The 19,225-nt window shown below is 41.5% G+C and overlaps 1 pseudogene; it reads right to left on the bottom strand.

The window, feature by feature from the left end:
* Nucleotides 1-10,054: 10,054 nt before the first annotated feature.
* LOC142449009 (large ribosomal subunit protein eL21-like) lies at nucleotides 10,055-10,540 on the bottom strand (annotated as a pseudogene).
* Nucleotides 10,541-19,225: the final 8,685 nt, after the last annotated feature.

The following is a 19,225-nucleotide window of genomic DNA, read 5'->3' as shown; positions in this document are numbered from 1 at the left end:
AAAACTACTCATTTTTTAAAAAAGAAAAATGGAAGTTAAAAATATAGTCTTAAAATACTTAACAAAAAGCATGAAAAATACTAAGTAAGAAACTAAGTATAAGGAACTCAAAGGAAGAAATAGTTTGTGGAGAAAGTAGCCAAATTAATTAGCTTTAGATTTTTAGCTAAGTATACATATTAAGTCTGTAAAGGACTCATTGTCAGAATAGACGTAGAATGTGAGAATTCTAAATTTCCAAAATAGAAGAGGAACAAAAAGAAAAATTAATTCAGGACAGGAAAGGAGGCAAAACAAATTTTGTCCCTAATATATTCAGATATCCAATATTCACAATAAATTAAAATATTTAATTCACTTAGTTACAATGTTCATATCCCAAATTATTAGTTGTTGATTAACAGAATCAATTAGATCAACATACCATATGTCAAATTTCAGAATGACATGTGCAGTTAATGAAAGTTATGTGACTCTAAAACACATGTAAATAAATATATGTCATTAGAAAAAGAATTAGAGACTTGTACATAAATTCAGCACTGTAATTGCCTCTAGGGAGGAGAAAAGATCTTAAATTTACACATAGTGGAGTTGTTGTGATTCAAAAGTTTGTGAAGTAAAAATTTAAAAATTAGTTGCCTTAATTTGTCCTTGCTTATTTTTTTAAATGCCACTGTCTTCATTGCTAGTGTATATTATGTTTAATGACATTATATTACACATCTCCCAAAATTCAATTAAAAGTGAATTTAATGATGGGCATACCCCTATTATGTCAGCCCCGAGAGAGCAAGTTTTTGGCAGGAAACTTTTTAGGAGCGTGGTGATGTTACCTAGCGGGGCCATGCCTAGTGTGACGCTTTCCCATGAGGAAGCACGCTGAAGTGAAATGAGAGAGCCTTATTCTTTAGCATTCCAAAAGAGACAGAGGTCTCCAGCCTCAGAATCTGTCTGCTGGGAGCATCTCACTGCTTGTATAGGTTGTTGAGTTAAGACAGTAACATTAGTAGAGGTTTATATGTGTTTTAAACTATAGAGCTAGTGTAAGTCTGCAAAGTTGCAAAAAGCTCCATTTTTGCATGACCAAATAATCATGTTTCACTGTCATGTCATCTATCCACTCTGGGATGATGAATTGAATTCAAATGTGATAAAAATCCGTTTGTGCCTTAAAATCCCCTTAATTGCTTATTAAAGCAGGTATGGCCATGTGGAAGATGGCTCAGGTCAAGATTCCCATGGTCTCTTGTGTTATTTTGAAGCGTGAATAAGCTTCTGAGTTCTACAGCTATGCAGAGCATCTGAGCACGGGAAGACTTTGCTTTTGGCTTTGGGAACCTTATAGCCTACCTGGTCCCCAACTTTTAATGTCTGAATAACATCATGAGCAGAGTCCCCTTTTGTGCAGCTGTCTGTGAAGAGGTGATATATATCTTGGCTTGCCATTCTGTCGCTGGAGGCCAGGCCTCTTAGGGCTTTAGCTAGAGCAGTCCAAAAAAGGGTGGGGCTGTTTTTGAATTCTTGTGGGAACTCAGTCCAACACAGTGATACCCTTTAAAGTTCTTCTCATTCCCAAACACACAGTCCTTGACTTGGCTCTTCTACTTAGATACAGAAAAATTCAACCTTTACATTTGAAGTGGCCAACCAGGAATAACCAGGTGGCAGGGTTGTCCTTACGGTGCATGTTTGGGAATAAAGGAGGGTAGTCACTACAACCTGGTTAGTGACTTGCAAATCTAGAACAAACGGTATTCTTGGTCTTCACCGGCAGCATAGGTGTACTGTGTGGTCCACATAGGGGGAACCTCAAAATGAGAGGGTGTAACCCAACTTTGCTCGGTGCCTCATTGGGTGTTATTTTGTCTGGGTTGTCTGGCACCAGGGTCTAATTCAGTTTGGACTGGAACAGTGTATTTGGTCTGACTCAGCATCTCATTCGCCCATAACCCCAGCACACACAGCCTTCCATTGGGTGACGACGTGAGGATTTGAGCAACTGGAAGAGCAGCTTGTATGATTCATATGTGCTCAGGAAGTACAGTCGAAGTTAACTTTACATTAACAAAGTTGATTTGGGTTTTCATTTTACTTGGGAAATCGGAGCCTGATAATGACATAAGCATATGAAGGAATGGTTCTATATCTTCCTAATGCTCTGACCCTTTCCAACAGTGCCTCTTGTTGTGGGAACTCCCAACCATAAAATTATTTCCATCACTACTTCATAACTGTCATTTTGCTACTGTTATGAATCATCATGTAAATATCTGATAGGCAGGATGTATTTTCATTGTTACAAATTGAACATAATGAAAGCATAGTGATTAATCACAAAACAATATGTAATTACATATTGTGAAATATTTATGTGTTTTGTGATGGTTTTAGGTGACCCCTGTGAAAGGGGTCGCGACCCACAGGTTGAGAACCACTGATATAAAGGGCGTGATGTGATAAAGTGTTTTCTCTCTGTTTACGTTCCTTCCATCATGTGGATAGAGTTCCAAGTAATTTATCATCAGGTTCATTCAGAATAAGCAACCTCTTCTTAGACAATGGTTCCGTCAGGTTATTTAACATAGGTGTCCCTGAGAAAAATCAATGACTTCATGGAAACTCGACATGGTGGAAAATTTTCGTGCTCTCCGGGGTCCTGTCAATCGGAGTCCTCCCTCACAACAGGAGTGGCTCTTCAACACGTGCCCTGAGGAGTGTCCTCACCTACTCTGGCTCCACGTGTGTGCCAACTCTTCCCCTGGTTCAGAGCTTTCCCCGAAGGTTCTGGCATTTTTGTTTCAACGTTCCTTCTGCTTGCACAGGTCACACAGATTCTTTCCTAGCTTTGGCCTGTTTGCTTAGGGGTCCTCCGCCTCCCGGAACCCCATTCCTCCCCACTCCTCCATGTCTACGAGCCACTGCCCCTGGGGAGACTTGCATTTTCATGGTCTAGAACTCTCTTTTTTCTTGTTTCTTCCTGGTTGATACATGTCTTCAAAAGCTGATTCTATGAACTGAGAGATTGCTCTTCTTACACTTGCTTAGGTTTTCATTTTTTATCAGACAAGGCACTGTAGTCATTAAAAGAAAGGGGCTAGTCATATCTGGAGCACCGGTTCTAATAAAAAGGAATATTCTCAACCATCCATCTGTTCTCTGGGGCCTCCAGGTCTCCGTCAGCAAACTGCTTAAGGACTGTAAAAAAAATGCACTTAAGAAAGGCTGATGGGTCTTCTGGATTTTGTTTGTCTTCATAAAATGTGTTAATATTACTTGCCTAGGGACCCAATTTAGTCCATACCCATAAATAGTCTCTTAAATGTGATACGTGAATCCACCCCCCAGGGGTATGAGGGTAGCGTTCTGGTTTTAAAGACAGGACTGCGTGTGGTTCTGGCAAATAATCAGTAGCAGTTTGCTGATGAAGTCTGTCAGTCTTCCTTACCTTTGCAGTTACTGTTCTCCATTCTTCAGGGTTTAGGAGAATCTTGCACAGAGCCTGACAGTGGGTTCAAGTGGGATGACGTGTTTTGAAAATCGAAACAAATAGGCCATGTATCTATCTGAGCTTCTCTTTCTGTGTAGGCAAGTTATTCATCCGATGAAATCCGAGGTGGGGAACTGGCCGTGCGGACTCAGGACATGGGTGCTGACTCTCCTGCTTCAGGAGGTAGAGCCCTGCTGATCCGTTGGCAGCTCCTGGTTTGAACATGGTGCTCCAGCTATGTGGTGGTGAGAGAACTTCTTTGTCAGAGGAACCTTCTGAGGCTAACAGGGAGTTTACAGGGCTCTGGGTTAGCCATAATTTTGAGAATGATCCCACAAAATATGTTTTTTTTAAACTCTCTACTTTTTCTGTATCCTTCAGAATCGATGGCTGTTTCTTTTGTCCCATATTTTCACATTGCTTTTGAAAATCTTTATCTTGCCATAAAGTCAAGAAAGTCCCTGCATACAATTTCCATTTCATTTTTTCTTCTCTTACACAAAATAAATCGAACTGTAGAAAATTGCTATGATTTGCAGGCATATTTAGTGGCCAGATTTATCCTGAGGATAAGCAGTGTCATCGGGGCCCTGGTAGCACAGTGGGTTATGAGATGGGTTGCTAAGCATATGGTTAGTAGTTCAAAACTACCAGTGGATCCATGGACGAGTGACATGACTTTCTCCCCACACAAACAATGACAGTCTCTAGAGAGTCTGTATGCATTGGAATCAACTCAATGGCAGTGGGAAACAGTATTGCAGAGAGAGTTTATTTTGGGCTCTTCACTGGGTCATTTTAAAAACAGGACCAATGTTGAAGGATACAATTTAATGGGCGGCCTTCTGGAATCTGTGTGCTGTACTTTGTTGTAAGAATACCTGTGCTATGTCAACCTTTAAAACTTCATGGCTGAGCCCACGGGATCCACATACTACACCTTCAACCAAAAGGTTGAACCTGTTAGAATGTATCTCTTATTTATAAAATAGACACAACACATTCTTCTCAGGACACCCACAAAAACGATGTCCTTATCCTCACTGCAAGCATCACCCTCTGTCAGTTTGACAAGCCATTCCAGCCCTGTCTCTAGTGTGCCCCCAACAGTCGCATTGTAATTCCCTTCATTAACCCCTTCTCTGGCTGGAGCCAAATGCCTTTAATGATGAACTTGTCCTTATAAACTAGCTTTAAAAAACCTAATAGGAGTAAGTGTCTCTGCCTCTTCAGGGAACATGAATATATTGACTAGATGTGAAACAGGAGATAATCACTCCACAGGTAGTCAGATTGCAAGCTCTTCTTTTTTTATTTTTTATTTTTTTTAACAATTTATTGGGGCTGATACAATTCTTTTCACAGTTCATACATATACATACATCAATTGTATAAAGCACACCCATACATTCCCTGTCCCAATCATTCTCAAGGCATTTGCTCTCCACTTAAGCCCCTTGCATCAGGTCCTCTTTTTTTTCCCCCCTCCCTCCCTTTTCCCCCCTCCCTCATATGCCCTTGGTAATTTATACCTCGTTATTTTGTCATATCTTGCCCTTTTCGGGGTCTCCCTTCCCCCCTTCTCTGCTGTCCCTCTCCCAGGGAAGAGGTCACATGTGGCTCCTTGTAATCAGTTCCCCCTTTCCAGCCCACTCACCCTCCACTCTCCCAGCATCGTCCCTCACACCCTTGGTCCTGGAGGTATCATCCACCCTGGATTCCCTGTATCTCCAACCCTCATATGTACCAGTGTACAGCCTCTGTCCTATCCAGTCCTGCAAGGTAGAATTCGGATCATGGTAGTTGGGGGGAGGAAGCATCCAGGATCTGGGGGAAAGCTGTGTTCTTCATCGATACTACCTCACACCCTAATTAACCCATCTCCTCTCCTAAGCCCCTCTATGAGGGGATCTCCATTGGCCGACACTTGGGCCTTGGGTCTCCACTCTGCACTTCCCCCTTCATTTAATGTAATATATATATATACACATACATATATACATATACACATAAATACACATACATACACACACTTATATCTTTTTTTTTTTTTTTGCATGATGCCTTATATCTGGTCCCTTGGGCACCTCGTGATCGCACTGGCCGGTGTGCTTCTTCCATGTGGGCTTATTTGTTTCTGAGCGAGATGGCCGCTTGTTCACCTTCAAGCCTTTAAGACCCCAGACACTATCTCTTTTGATAGCCGGGCACCATCAGCTTTCTTCACCACATTTGCTTGTGCACCCATTTGTCTTCAGCGATCCTATCATGGAGGTGTGCAGTCAATGATATGATTTTTTGTTCTTTGATGCCTGGTAACTGATCCCTTTGGGACCACTCGATCACCCAGGCTGGTGTGTTCTTCCATGTGGACTTTGTTGCTTCTGAGCTAGATGGCCGCTTGTTTATCTTCAAGCCTTTAAGACCCCAGTCACTATCTCTTTTGATAGCCGGGCACCATCAGCTTTCTTCACCACATTTACTTGTTCACCCACTTTGGCTCCAGCCGTTGTGTCGGGAGAGTGAGCATCATAGAGTTCCAATTTAATAAAAGAAGGTATTCATGCATAGAGGGAGTGTTTGAGTAGAGGCCCAAGGTCCTTCCGCCACCTTAATACTTGGCCTATAAATATCGACACAAAGATCTATTTCCCCAACCTCCTATATATATTTGCATGTACATGTCTTTGTCTAGACCTCCATGAATGCCCTTTGACTCCTAGCTCTTTCCTCCATCTCCCTTGACCTTCCTCCTGCCCTACTACCATGCTTCATCGCCACCTGGGCTAGAGTATACCTCTTCTCTAAGCAACCTTACCCTTGATCATTTCCCACCAGGCCTGCCACTCCCCCTTCTCTACCCTTTGGGGTCCCATGTTCTTCCCTTGTCCCTGGGTTTGTTAACACCACTTCCTTACCCCCCCCTACCCCCCACCCCAAGTCCCCCCGGAACTGTCGGTCCCGTTGTTTTTCCTCCAGATAGTTCATCCAGCCTGTCCTATTCAGACAGACCTGTGGAGTCACTAACATGCACGAAAACTAGACAGAGGAACATATTTTTTGTAGTGTATCGTAGTTTTTTATTGTGAGAAATATATATGCAACAGCCATTTGCCTTTTCAGCATTCTTCATGTGTCTATTTCAGTGACCTTAGTTTACCTATTGTTCAACCATTACCATAATACATTTCCAAGTTTTCTTATAATTCTTAATATAAAGAAGCTCAGTGTGCCTAGACCCTTCCCAGGAGAATGTACAATTATGGCTTGGGTCATCATTTCCCTGTGATATTTGAAACTGGAAAAACCCTGATGGCATAGTGGTTATGCATTGGGCTGCTAACTACCAGGTCAGCAGTTTGAAACCAGAAGCCCACTTTGTGGATAAAAAAATGAGGTTTTCTACTTCCGTGAAGAGTTATAGACTTGGAAACTTTTAGGGGAACTTCCACCCTGTCCTATATGGTTGCTATGAATTAGAATTGACAGCAGGAATGGTAAATAAATAGCCTTATATCAACATTTACCTACTCCAACTAATTCATTAATTAGTAGCCATCACCAATTAATGAAAATTGGTACTGGAGTTGATGCCTCTTTGCCATCCTGATGCTGTATCACTTTTATTCTGTGATAGACAGATACAGATAATTCTATCTAACTTAAATATTCTCAGTTGATTATAGACTATCAGAATAAGAAGACACCTTAAAGAGGAAATTCCTTAGGAATTCTAGATAAGTGACATAGAAATTTATGAAGTCAGGATCAGAACCTGGATTTCCCTTCTGGTGATCTCTGCTTTCAGTCAAGATCCATCTGATATCAGGAATGATAGTCCTTGTTTCATGTCTTCTTCTGAATCGAGACAGAATCTCTGGTAGCTTCCTGTCCATGTATCGCTGCAGTCATTGTTGGATGATCTTCAGCAAAATGTTACTTCCATGTGCTATCAGTAATATTGCTCTATAGTTTGAGAATTCTGTTGGGTTGCCTGTCTTTGAAATGGGTACAAATATGGATCTTTTCTAGTCTGTTGACCAAGTAGCTTAAGTTTCCTGGCATAGATGAGTAAGTGCTTACAGTGCCTCATCAGCTTGTTGAAATATTTCCATTGGTATTCCATCAATTTTTGGAGCCTTGTGTTTGTCTAATGCTTTCTGGGCAGCTTGACCATCTTCCTTTAGTACCATATGCTACCTCTTGAAATGGAGAAATGTCAAATAGTTATTTTTGGTTTCAGTGACTTTCTTTCCATCTTATTTGGATGCTCCCTGCATCGTTCAATATTTTTTCCATAGATTCTTTCAATATTGCAAATTGAGGCTTGGATTTTTCTTGAGTTATTTCAGTGTGATATTCTGAATGTGTTCTTTTTGGTTTTCTAATTCTAGGTTTTTGCATATTTCATTCTAATATTTTACATCTTCTTGAGCTCCCCTTTGAAATTTTCTGTACACCTCTCTGACTTCATCATTTCTTCCATGTGCCTTACTTAGTATATGATTAAGAGCAAGTTTCAGAGTCCCTGCTCACATCCACTTTGACCTTTTCTGTCTTTCCTGTCTTTTTGCTCTCTTCATGAATGGTCTTGACGTCATCCCATAGTTCACCAAGTCTTTTGTTATTAATGTGCAATGTGTCCAATCTGCTCTTGAGATGTTCTCAAAATTCAGGTGGCATAGGCTCAAGCTTGTACCTTGGCTCTTATGAACTTGTTTAGATTTTCCTCAGCTTCAACCTGATTTGACATATGAACCATTGGAGGTTTGTTCTACAATTGCTCCTTGGCCTGGCTTTAGCTCCCGATATTGAGCTTCTCCATTGTCTCTTTCTACAGATGTAGTCGTTTTAATTTGTGTATAGTCTATAAGATTTATTTCTCTCTCAGACAGGGCAAGATATGACAAAATAATAATTTATAAATTATCATGGGCTCATGAGGGAGGGGGAGCGTGGAGGGAGGGGGAATAAAGAGGACCTGATGCAAAGGGCTTACGTGGAGAGCAAATGCTTTGAAAATGATGAGGGCAATGAATGTATAGATGTGCTTTACACAATTGATGTATGTATGGATTGTGATAAGAGTTGCATGAGCCCCTAAAAAAAGTTTAAAAACAAACAAACCAAAAAAAAACCAAAAAAGATTTATTTCTCTCATTTTACTCTCTATACATTTTACTCTCTATAATCTTTCATTGTCAATAATTTACTACTCTTGCAAGAAATGTTTCACCTATTTCCTCAAAGCTTGAGATACTAGGAACCTTGGTATGAAGCCATTGATTTGCCTCATGCCAGCACTCAAATTCGTTTGAGAAGAGCCCCTTTGGTTTTATACGAACTAGAACCTCTTATGCGTGGGTCAAGCAATGTAGTCGCAGCTTCTACATTCTCCTCTGTAATGAAGTATAATAGCCAAGTCTGCATGTAATGGAGGTCTCCAGGGCTGAAACAAACATGAGGCTGTGTCCTTATTTGCATGTTGAGTCAGTGAAGGAAGACTTACAAACTGCGTGGACTCTCTCTTACACTCTCGAAGAGCCCCGAGAGAGCTAACACCCATCATCATGAATCTGTTCCCTGACATGGGACGTTTTCACTCCCACTACTGTCAGTCCAACATTTGTCAAGGCCTCTGAGTGCGGGGCAATGTCGGGTATAACTATTATAACCCTGGCTTCTTGATATGTTCCTGGGCTTTGTCCACTCAAAGTTATTAGGGCACCGCACTCATGGCGGTATCCGCTTGGGCAGGGTCTCGCCTTTGCCTGTATACCAGCGCAGAGAGGTTAAGTGTTCCGCATTTTCCTTCTCCTGCTGAAATTGCAGCCTGGACTTGAGAGTCTTAGCAGTCATTTTGTGGTGTCATTGCATCATTTGTCATGAAAATGTGGTATCGGAATTCGGATACCTGATGGTCTTTGTGAGTTACGGTGAGGAGTCGGGCTGTTTCTTTGGTATGCCTGGTCCTATGTGGCTTTGTCCACAGACAGTTCAAACATGCTTTGGAAAAAACCACATTCTTTGTGGCGAAGCAGCTTATATTGTGATACAAATTACATCGGTCCAGCGAGCACTTGGGAGAACCGAACAAAGCAGGAGGAAAGCACGTTGACCCTCAGAAATGGTTGTAGGGTGACCCAAATGAACACGGAAGAGAGAATGTCCGTCTCTGCCCAGGGCACAAGAGCGTGGTCTGTGGCTCTCTGGGCAGCAGACACCCCTTGTCCTGGTTCTTCCCAAGGGCAGTAGACCTGGCTTGGCATGTAGAGAGAAAAAAAGCAGCCATCTAGATCCAGCTACGAAATATCCCACAAAACCCATCTCTCTAAAAGTGTCAGCCTATCCACTCACCCTGGTGTTCAAAATAGTCACCACTCAATTGAATTTTAATTGTGGTAAACACAAGTATAACAAAATATTTTCCATTTCCACCTATTCATATGCCAATTTAGCGATATCACTTACTTTCAACATGTGCAACCATCGCTGCTATCCATTTTCAAATGTTTTCATGATTTTATTTATTTATTTATTGCCCGGGACAGTTTTTATTTCAGACTAGGCCATGGACTCATCGGGCATGGGCTCCAGCAGCTTGGGCTCCTTCCCAGTGGTCCACACAAAGCGGGCCTCTTGGAGGGGCGGGGGGCAGGCTGGTGCTTCAGCTGCACCCAGGTCCCCTTCTCCTTGGCCTCCTGCTTCTTCCGGTTGCTCTCCTCCCTGCACTTCTGGAAGCTGTCCCTGCGCTTCCAGGGCTCTGTGCTCCATGCGCATGCTCATTCTCTTGGCAAAGAGCTTGACCTTAACTTGCTTGTTGACAACAATGCTGACGGTGTGCTGAGTCTCATTGTAGACGCGTCTGGTTTTGCCGTGGTAGCATTTGTGTGGCATCCCCTTCTGAACAGTGCCCATGCCTTTGATGTCCACAATGTCACCTTGCTGGTAGATTTGCCTGTATGTGGCCACGGGGATGACGCCATGCTTCCTGAAGGGCCTGGAGAGCAGCTAGTGGGTGCCCTTCCTTTTGCCCTTGGTGTTTGACATTTTGGCAGGTCACTGCAAGATGGTGGTTCCAGCCAAAAAGACTGTTTTCATGATTCTTAATCCAAGTTCAGTGTTCTTCAAGTAACGATTCCCTTTCCATGTTCCTACACTGCCAATCACTAATAAAATTTGATTTCTATATTTTTATTTACATTATATTATCATCAGTGAGGACAAACATTATCTTTTTGTAACCAACTTATTTTATTCACTATTAGTATAATACCTTCAAGTTTCATCTATCTTGTAGTATGTATTAAATTTTTATTTCTCTTTATGACTGGGTATTGGTCATATATTTATCACATTCTGTTCATTCATCTGTTCATCTCTTTGTGAAGAACAGTGCAGCATCAGGATTTGAGGAAGGCTTATTAATAATTTGAGATATGCAGATGACACATTCTTGCTTGCTGAAAGGAGGAGGACTTGGAACACTTGTTAATGATGATCAGGGATTGACGCCATCAGTATGGATTACAACTCAATGTACAGAAGACCGAAATCCTTAGAGCTGGACCAGTCTATCACGTCATGATATATAGAGCAAACATGGAAGTTGTCAAGGATTTTTTTATGCTCGAACCCCTAATTCATCCTCATAGAAGCAGTAGTCACGAGATCATGGACACAGTACCTTAGGTAAATATGCTGCACAAGACATCTTAAAAGTGCTGAAATGCCAGGGTGCTGCTTTGAGAAGTCAGGTGCATCCGAGACCAGCCATGGCATTTTCTATCACTTCATATACGTGTGAAAGCTGAACACTGAATTCGAATAACCCGAGAAGCATGGGTGCATTTTATTTATGGTGCTGGTAAAAAATGTTGAAGGTAGCAGGGATTGTAAAAGTACCGACAGAGGTGGCAATTAAGTCCACATGGAAGAAGCACACCAATATCAAATGACTGAAGGATTCTAAATCATATAATCTGAAGCCGAAAGGGGCAATCATATCAGAGCCTAAATTGTGAGATTCTGATTTGCAGAAATCCATGGGTAACAGTGGAAGCCCAAGATACATCTGTGAGATCTACACAGGAAATAAGCCTCCAGTGATTTCCCTTTATCCACAATAGAGGGATGGGAAGAAACTGGTTACAAACAGAGAGCATGGGAGAGATGACTACAGGAGATCAAAATGATGAACCTGACTTGAGTGGTTAAAACCTTGTGAGTCATCCCCTCTCTGATGCTCCTTGGACCTGATCTGTTTTTCAACAGTCCCCCCTCCCCCTCTGTGTTTTCATATTGGGGTTTATCTGGAATGTATTTTGTCATTAAGGATAAGCCTTTTGAATTTTTTCTTATGCGTTTTTCTTGGTATATGAAAGCCCAGGATTGATGAATCTACAGAGGCAACAAGTAGAACGGGGTTCCTGGGGAGGAGTAGGTAAAGGGGATATCAGGGAGTTCAAAAAGGACGAGACTCTTTTGAAACTGATTGTGGTGTCAATTGTATAATATTGCTTGATGTGACTGAACCATGGAATGATAGGGTATCCGTATTAGCTCCCAATAAAATGGTTTTGAGAAAATAAATGAATAGGCAGCGTGCTTCTAAAAAGAGAACCAACAAATCTTTCTTGGAGGAATTACAGCCAGAATGCTGCTTCTGTTTTTCTTTGCTCTTTATTATTATTTTTTAGAACATTTAAAAAATGGTTAAATCGCTTTTAAAATGAGGATGCTTCTTAAAGTAAGGGCGGTGAGACTTTGTCTCATGTACTTTGAACCCACTGTCAGAAATGACCAGTCCTTGGAGAAGAATGTCAGACTTGGTAAAGTAGAGGGCAGCGAAAAAGACGAAAATCCTTGACAATCTGGATTGACACGGTGGCTGCCACGATAAGAATAGTTTGTTCTTGCTTTGGGATTCCAGTAAGAAAAAGCTTGTTTACCTGATGGTGTCCCGGATCATTCATAGGCTTTCTCAGATTCCTTTTCTTACTTTGTTGGTTGGTTCTCTCAGTGTTGGTTGATTGCCTTCCAGTGAATTGTCTTCGAGCTCACTGATTCAGTTTTCCTTTTGCCTGATTCTATTACTGTTTTTTTTAAATCGTGTTGCCTAATTCTTTTATCTTATTGCTTCTCTTATGGACAACTATTTGGTGTAGTTTTTTTTTTCTTTCAGCTTTTCCATTCTTTCCTCTATCCCTTAAAGGCTTCTAAATACCATTTTTCTGAGTTACATTTCTGGTTCTTTCAAGGTCTCTTCATCAGAGAATCCTTTGAGTCTTGGTTATTATGCTTGTGGATGTTTTTCTTGTTTGTTGTGTGTATGTGTGTGCACTGCAATTGACCCCTGATTCTGTGGCATTGTGGTGCTGCTATTCGTCTTTGGAGAGCTGTTCGGTCTTGGGAAGGCAGTTGATTCTTGATGGCTTACTGGGATGGCTGGAGACTTCCTTGACTGGCCATAGATGACTACATCCTTCTTACTGGGTCGCTGTGTCATTTGAGCCTTACTTGCTGAGATTCAAGGATGTCTGCGGTCTTTCTTGCCAAGATGCAGGGATGATTGTGGTATTTCTTGCTTCAGGGTAGTGAGTTTGGGGCGTTCATTGTCAGCTCACAGATGTGGCTGGGACCTAGCTTACCCAGGGACAGCTGGGGCCTTCCTTGCTAGGTTGCAGGGATGCCTGGGGGCTTTCCTTGCTAGGTATTGGGGAAGGTTGGAGCCTATCTTAGAAGTGGGAAGGAATGTCCACCGCCTTTCTTAATTGGAGGGCAGAGGCAGCCAGTGCCTTCCTTGCTGGAATACAAGTACACCTGATGCCTTCCTTCCGTGTAGGTGGGTGAGGATGCTTGGAAGCTTCCTTGCTGGTGTGTGTGTGTGTGTAATCAATAAAAATGATTAAACTACATGTGGCTTTGTAACTTAGAAATTATTGAATGCAGAAGTTGCAAGAGACTTTAGAAATGATCTGGATCCAACACCTGGCTTCATAGCAAGAATAACCAGAGAGGTGGGAAGAGTTGAGGTCACAGCTAGTTCCAGGCAAGCAATGAACTGAACCAAAGACTCCTGTCTCCTGAACTGGCATTTCCTATCGCTCCCTCTTTGCCCTAGAATGGAAACTGAACCCCCCTAGGTATGAGAAGGTGAGTAGGAAGTAGTACAGGTGATGTTTCTCCCCTAGCTCTGGGCCCACTGGTGCCAAATACTGCCTATGATTGTGTTTTCTGCCTTGGGTCCTTAGATCTAAATCCATGGATTTTGAGAAGCAAGCAGCTTTGACCTTTTACTAAAGAATACGGAGAGGATAGTGTGCCAAATTTGTTATAGAACACAGAGGAAAGGAGAAAAAGGCAATATGAAAGATTTTAAATCATTTTTTTAGTGGCTCATACAATTCTTTTTACAATCCGTACATACATCATTTGTGTCCAGCACATTCGTACGTATGTTGCCATCATCATTCCCCAAACACCTGCTTTCTGCTTGAGCCCTTGGTATCAGCTCCTCATTTTTACCCTCCCTCCTTGCTCCCCCTCCCCCTGAACCCTTGATAATTTATAAATAATGATTATTTTCTCATAGCAATATGAAAACTTGACAGAGAAAATATTCCTCGGTGCTCAGCACTGGAGGCAGCACTAACCCTGTCTTTGGTATTTATGACCATTGCATCCAGTTCCAGGAAAGGAAAAACGGGCTGCAGAGGAAGCCCACACTGGACTGGCTGGCTCGGCTTCCTTCTTTTAAGGATCACTGCTGCTGTTAGTGGTTGTGGAGTTGGCTCCTGCTCTTGTTGACGTTGACATTGTATGTAACATAGAAATATACTACTTGGTCTTTTCCCATGGGAAGAATTACTGCTATTTTTAGTTCATTGTGTGGCTGTTATGTCAATATGTCTCACTGATGGTTTCTCTTATTTTCAGTGAGCATCCATGTCCTAAAAAAGATGTCGTTTTCTAGTGATTGAGCATCCCTAATGACGTGTCCAAGATAAGTGAGCTGGCATTTCAACATACTCAGTGCTCAGGAGCATTTGGATGGTTGTTTCTCCTAAGACTGATTTGTTCATTCTTCTTGCAGTCCGTGGCATACCCATATTCTCCACAGCATCATAGGCGGCAGGCATCCATTCTTCTCTCTTACTTTATGTTGTTCACATTGACGTCGCACAGGGATGTGGAGCTGCAGGACTTGAGAGCGGAAAGGGCAGAAGGCACCTTTTAGTCCACATGAGGTGCAGAGAAGTGAGGCCACTGGCAAGTTCACTTCACAATTCAAAGCCAAAGCTAGGACTAGAGTAGGGGCCTCCTGCTTGTTAGCTAAGATTTATGAATCCCTTGGCTCTGGCATGTGTTAAGCAGTCTGGCATACTTAGGAGTTTCGAAAAGCCATATGTTTGGGGCTTGTTTCTTGATCAGCTGCTGGTTTCTGTTCATTTATTTACTTATACATCATTGATGTAAGGGTATTCTACTAAATAGATACCTCATGCTTGACTACATTGAAACAGGGCTGTTTACTCTGGCTGTTGGAAATACATCTGGAGACATCTGTTAAGGCGATGGGTTCATCAGAGATTGAAAACATTCAAGTAGGCAGGAAAAACCCAGTAATCAGATAACATGGAAAGTGATGGTAGAAGGACAGGAAACCCTAGGGAGTAGTGACTGTCCTATAGGCAAAGACAAAGGGAATATTTGGAAATATAGGCTAGTGTGTATCTAGAAAGTTTTTGTATAGGCAGCAAGATCTCTGACCTAGGGATGGGGTTCAGGGAAGCTAATGCGCTAGAGGAGGTGTGGAAAGAAAGGATTTCTTACTGTCTCTCTTGAAAAAAGGCCACATCCCCACGGAGGCAACACCAGGCTACCACCTGATTGGCAGGTTGTGCTCTGCCAGTACCTCCGCACAAATACCATTCAGTTGGCAGAAATCAAATCAACACAAGTATTTTGTGTCAAATATTAATATCATTATCCATGCTTTCTTTTGGTTATGGTTTTATATACATATATTTCCATCTTTTGATTTCAACCTTTTATATCTTTATGTTTTAAGTGTGTCTCAAATGGATCTTGTCTGAAAGCAGAGAAGATCAGAAAGATTTTTACCAGTGTTTCATTGGTTATGCAAAGGCATTTGACTGTGTGGATAATATTAAATATGTGTGGACCATATAAAATATCATATCAAATTTTTGAATATTGAATGTTTTAAAATAAAGAAAAATTAGCATCTGTGTTATTGCATACTCATTTTACTTATTCCATCTGTATGCTGATAACATAAATCAGAGAATCTGGGTTATATGAAGAAGAATGTGGCATTAGGATTGGTGCAAGGCTTATTAACAATTACAATATGCAGATGACACGGGCTTGCTTCCTGAAAGTGAGGAGGCCTTGACGCACTTGTTGATGAGGGTCAAGGATTGCAGTCTTTAGTGTGAATCACAGCTCGATGTAAGAAGACCAAAATCCTCACAACTATGTCAAAAGGTAACATCATGATAAAATGGAGAAGGGACTGAGGTTGTCAAGGATTTCATGTTGCTTGCATCCAAAATCAATGCTTATGGAAGCAATAGTCAAGAAGTCAAATGACACCATGTATTAGGTAAATCTGCTGCATAGTAACACTAACAACTATAGTTGAAAAGCAAGGATATCACTCCGAGGGCTATGGTAATCAACCCAATCCACAGTATTTTAATGGATTCATATACATGATCACTGAATAAGGAAGACACAGGAGGATTGATGCATTTGAACTCTGGTGTTGGCAAAGAATACTGAAAGTACCATGGACAGTCAAAAGAACCCACAAGTCTGTCTTAGAAGAAGTACACCCAGACTGATTCTTAGGGCAAGGATGGCAAGACTTAATCTCAAGTGCTTTGGCCGTGTTATTAGAAGAGACAAGTCTGCAGAAGAATCTCATGGCTGGTAAAGTGGAGGGGCAGAGATAAAGAGGCAGGCCCTCAACAAGGTAGATTGACAGTGGCTGCAACAAACACAGTTGTACGGAGGACGAGAGTCTTGCGGTGTGTCATGGATGTGCACACAGAAATGGTTGCTGAGGCAGAACAGACTCGATGGAGCCTGAAAACATCTGCATCAGAGGGCACTGTTATCCAGACCTTCTGAAAACCGGTTGCTCAAATTTAAGCTCTAATACCACTTCTTTCTTTCATCTTGGATTTTATTATTTACAAAGCTTGGGTCCCACAGGCTCACATGCTTCTTCAGTGTGGACTTTGTTGACACCTCACTGACATGGGTGTTTGTTTTAAGACAAGCTTTTAAGACCCGAGATGCTGTTCTTTCTGATAGCTGGACACCACTTGACACCACTTGATTTCTTCACCATTCTTTTTTTAAAGCACCTATACCTTCAGTGATCTCTTCCTGAAAACATGTCCTAAGGACTACTTGTTCTTAGATTAGAGCTGTGATTAAGGGTGAGTTCAAATCCATTGATATATCTATGGTTTCTATACATGCCTGATCCAATTTATCATTTTACTTTATTTGGAAATATGGAGAATAAAGTAATGCCATTGATGGTATAGTTAAACGATTGATATAGAATTAAAATAACTGTTGCTAAAAAGCAAGGATATGTGTTGTAAGATTTTTTTAGAATAAAATACATGGATTGTTCACTTAAGCAGATAAAATCTTAAGTGATTAGACACTATTTATTAAAACAATGAAGACTGTATATGGGGGGAAATTTCAATAATTTACACAGACAGAACTATGCTTGCTAGACAAAGACCTGTCATAAAAAGGCAGAAAATGAGTATGAACATAAAACATATATGGTAGCCATGAGTTGTCATATATTGGTCTCCCTCAAAGCAAGAGATTTGAACCAATGTCCATTGATATCCCAATCCATTACCTAGGGATAGTAGTCATCTACTTCTTCTCATATTAGGGTGTTCCAGCCTTAAATCAAAGGGAGAATTTCAGTTGCTTGAGTCTACTACATGTGTGTTTAAGGTAAAGTTCAATTTTCTTAGTTATATTTTCAAATTGGATCCTTATGATGTGGCGTATGATGGATGTTGGGCACCTTGAAAGGACAGAGTCAAAAGTCCTGTTTGTTTGTTTGTTTGTAGCAAGGGGTCTGGGTCACCAAAGATTGCAAATAAACTACTTCTATAGTGCCCAGTTCAGAACAGAATGCCAAGTGTATTCTCCCATTGGGGATCTCGATAAGTAATGTTAAGTGGGTTTCCCAATGGCAGGTTGCCCTGCCTAATGTACCTACCATCAGAAGTGACCTCACTTTATCCAAGACAGCATTCCCCCCTACACCAGTAAATGGACTTGAATTTCAAGTTCATTTCACTGGGCACCTTTGTGGGAGTGTGTGTTGATTTGGAGTAATGTCAGATGGTAGGAAGTGATTGGCTGTATCCCTGTCCTCGCAAAATGAGAAAATGACCACAGCTGAGGTGAGGCCTCCTCTGTCGAAGTGGTTATTAAGATGTACAAATCAGGGGGTGATACATGGATTATGGACATTAGGCAGGCACACCACCTTATTGTTTTTAGGAGACTGGAGTAGACGATTGCATGACCTGAGAACATACACCGACCTTTGTCACGGCATGGCCTTACAGTGGTGGTCTCATATAAAATATGTCCTTTAGTGATTGACTGGCTTCACTCAGCAAAATGGTTTTCAAGTCCATCCAGCTCATGAGGTGTTTCATGGTTTTATAACTTTTTTTTAAAGGATGGATAGTACTACAAGTTGAAAAGAAAGCTTAAAATATGAAAAATGGAAACAACTTTATAATGGGTCAAAAGGGGAGTTCAAATGATAAGGTGTTATATTTAATCTAACAGCATTTGCCGTAATCAACTTTATAGTTTTTTTCTGTTGATAACAAGACTATTCACGTTCCTCCAATATGGTCAGAGGGGAGTCACTGAGGCTTAATCCATGTGGGGACCCTGCAAATGGATTTTGGGCTTCCACTGCCATCCAGAGCCTTCTGTAAACCGAGTGTTCAGAGTTTAAGTTCGGATACCATTCCCTTCTTTGCATTTGGATTTTTTTCCCCAGTCTTTGGATCACACAAAGTGGCGTGCTTCCTTCATGTGGACTTAGTTGATGCCTTGTTTCATGACAAGTCTTTAAGACTCTAAAGTGGTTCTCAGCCTCCCTAATGCTGCAACCCTTTAATATGGCTCCTCGTGTTGTGGTGACCCCAACCATAAAATTATTTTCATTGCTACTTCATCACTGTCATTTTGCTACTGTTATGAATTGGGCGACTCCTGTAAAAGGGTCGTCTGACCCCCAGGTTGAGAACTGCTGCTCTAGTCACTGTTCTTCCTGGCAGCTGGGCACCATCTGATTTCTTCACCACCCTTTGCTATAGTATGATCCCTTCATGAGGGTGAGTATGGCATAGGGCCATGTCGTAAGACACATTGTTCTTAGGTTATAACTATGATTAAGTGCAAGTCCCAAATTCATTCATTTATCTATGTGTCTCTGGTTCACTGGAAAGGTATCAATTGTTATTTCACAATGGAGAACATCCCTCAGTGGCATAAGGTAATTTTATCGATAGTGTCATGAATGTAACCAATGGTAAAGAATTCCAAAGGCTCTTGGGTAAGGAAAGGCGCTTGCAGAGCCCAGCTTGCAGACCACAATATGCACATTGCTGACTCTCACCAATTACAAGCTTAGAG

This window comes from Tenrec ecaudatus, chromosome 5 (assembly GCF_050624435.1).
Source record: "Tenrec ecaudatus isolate mTenEca1 chromosome 5, mTenEca1.hap1, whole genome shotgun sequence".
Taxonomy (NCBI): domain Eukaryota; kingdom Metazoa; phylum Chordata; class Mammalia; order Afrosoricida; family Tenrecidae; genus Tenrec; species Tenrec ecaudatus.
Note: the sequence above shows the minus strand (reverse complement) of the source record. Positions and strands in the feature narration are given on the sequence as shown.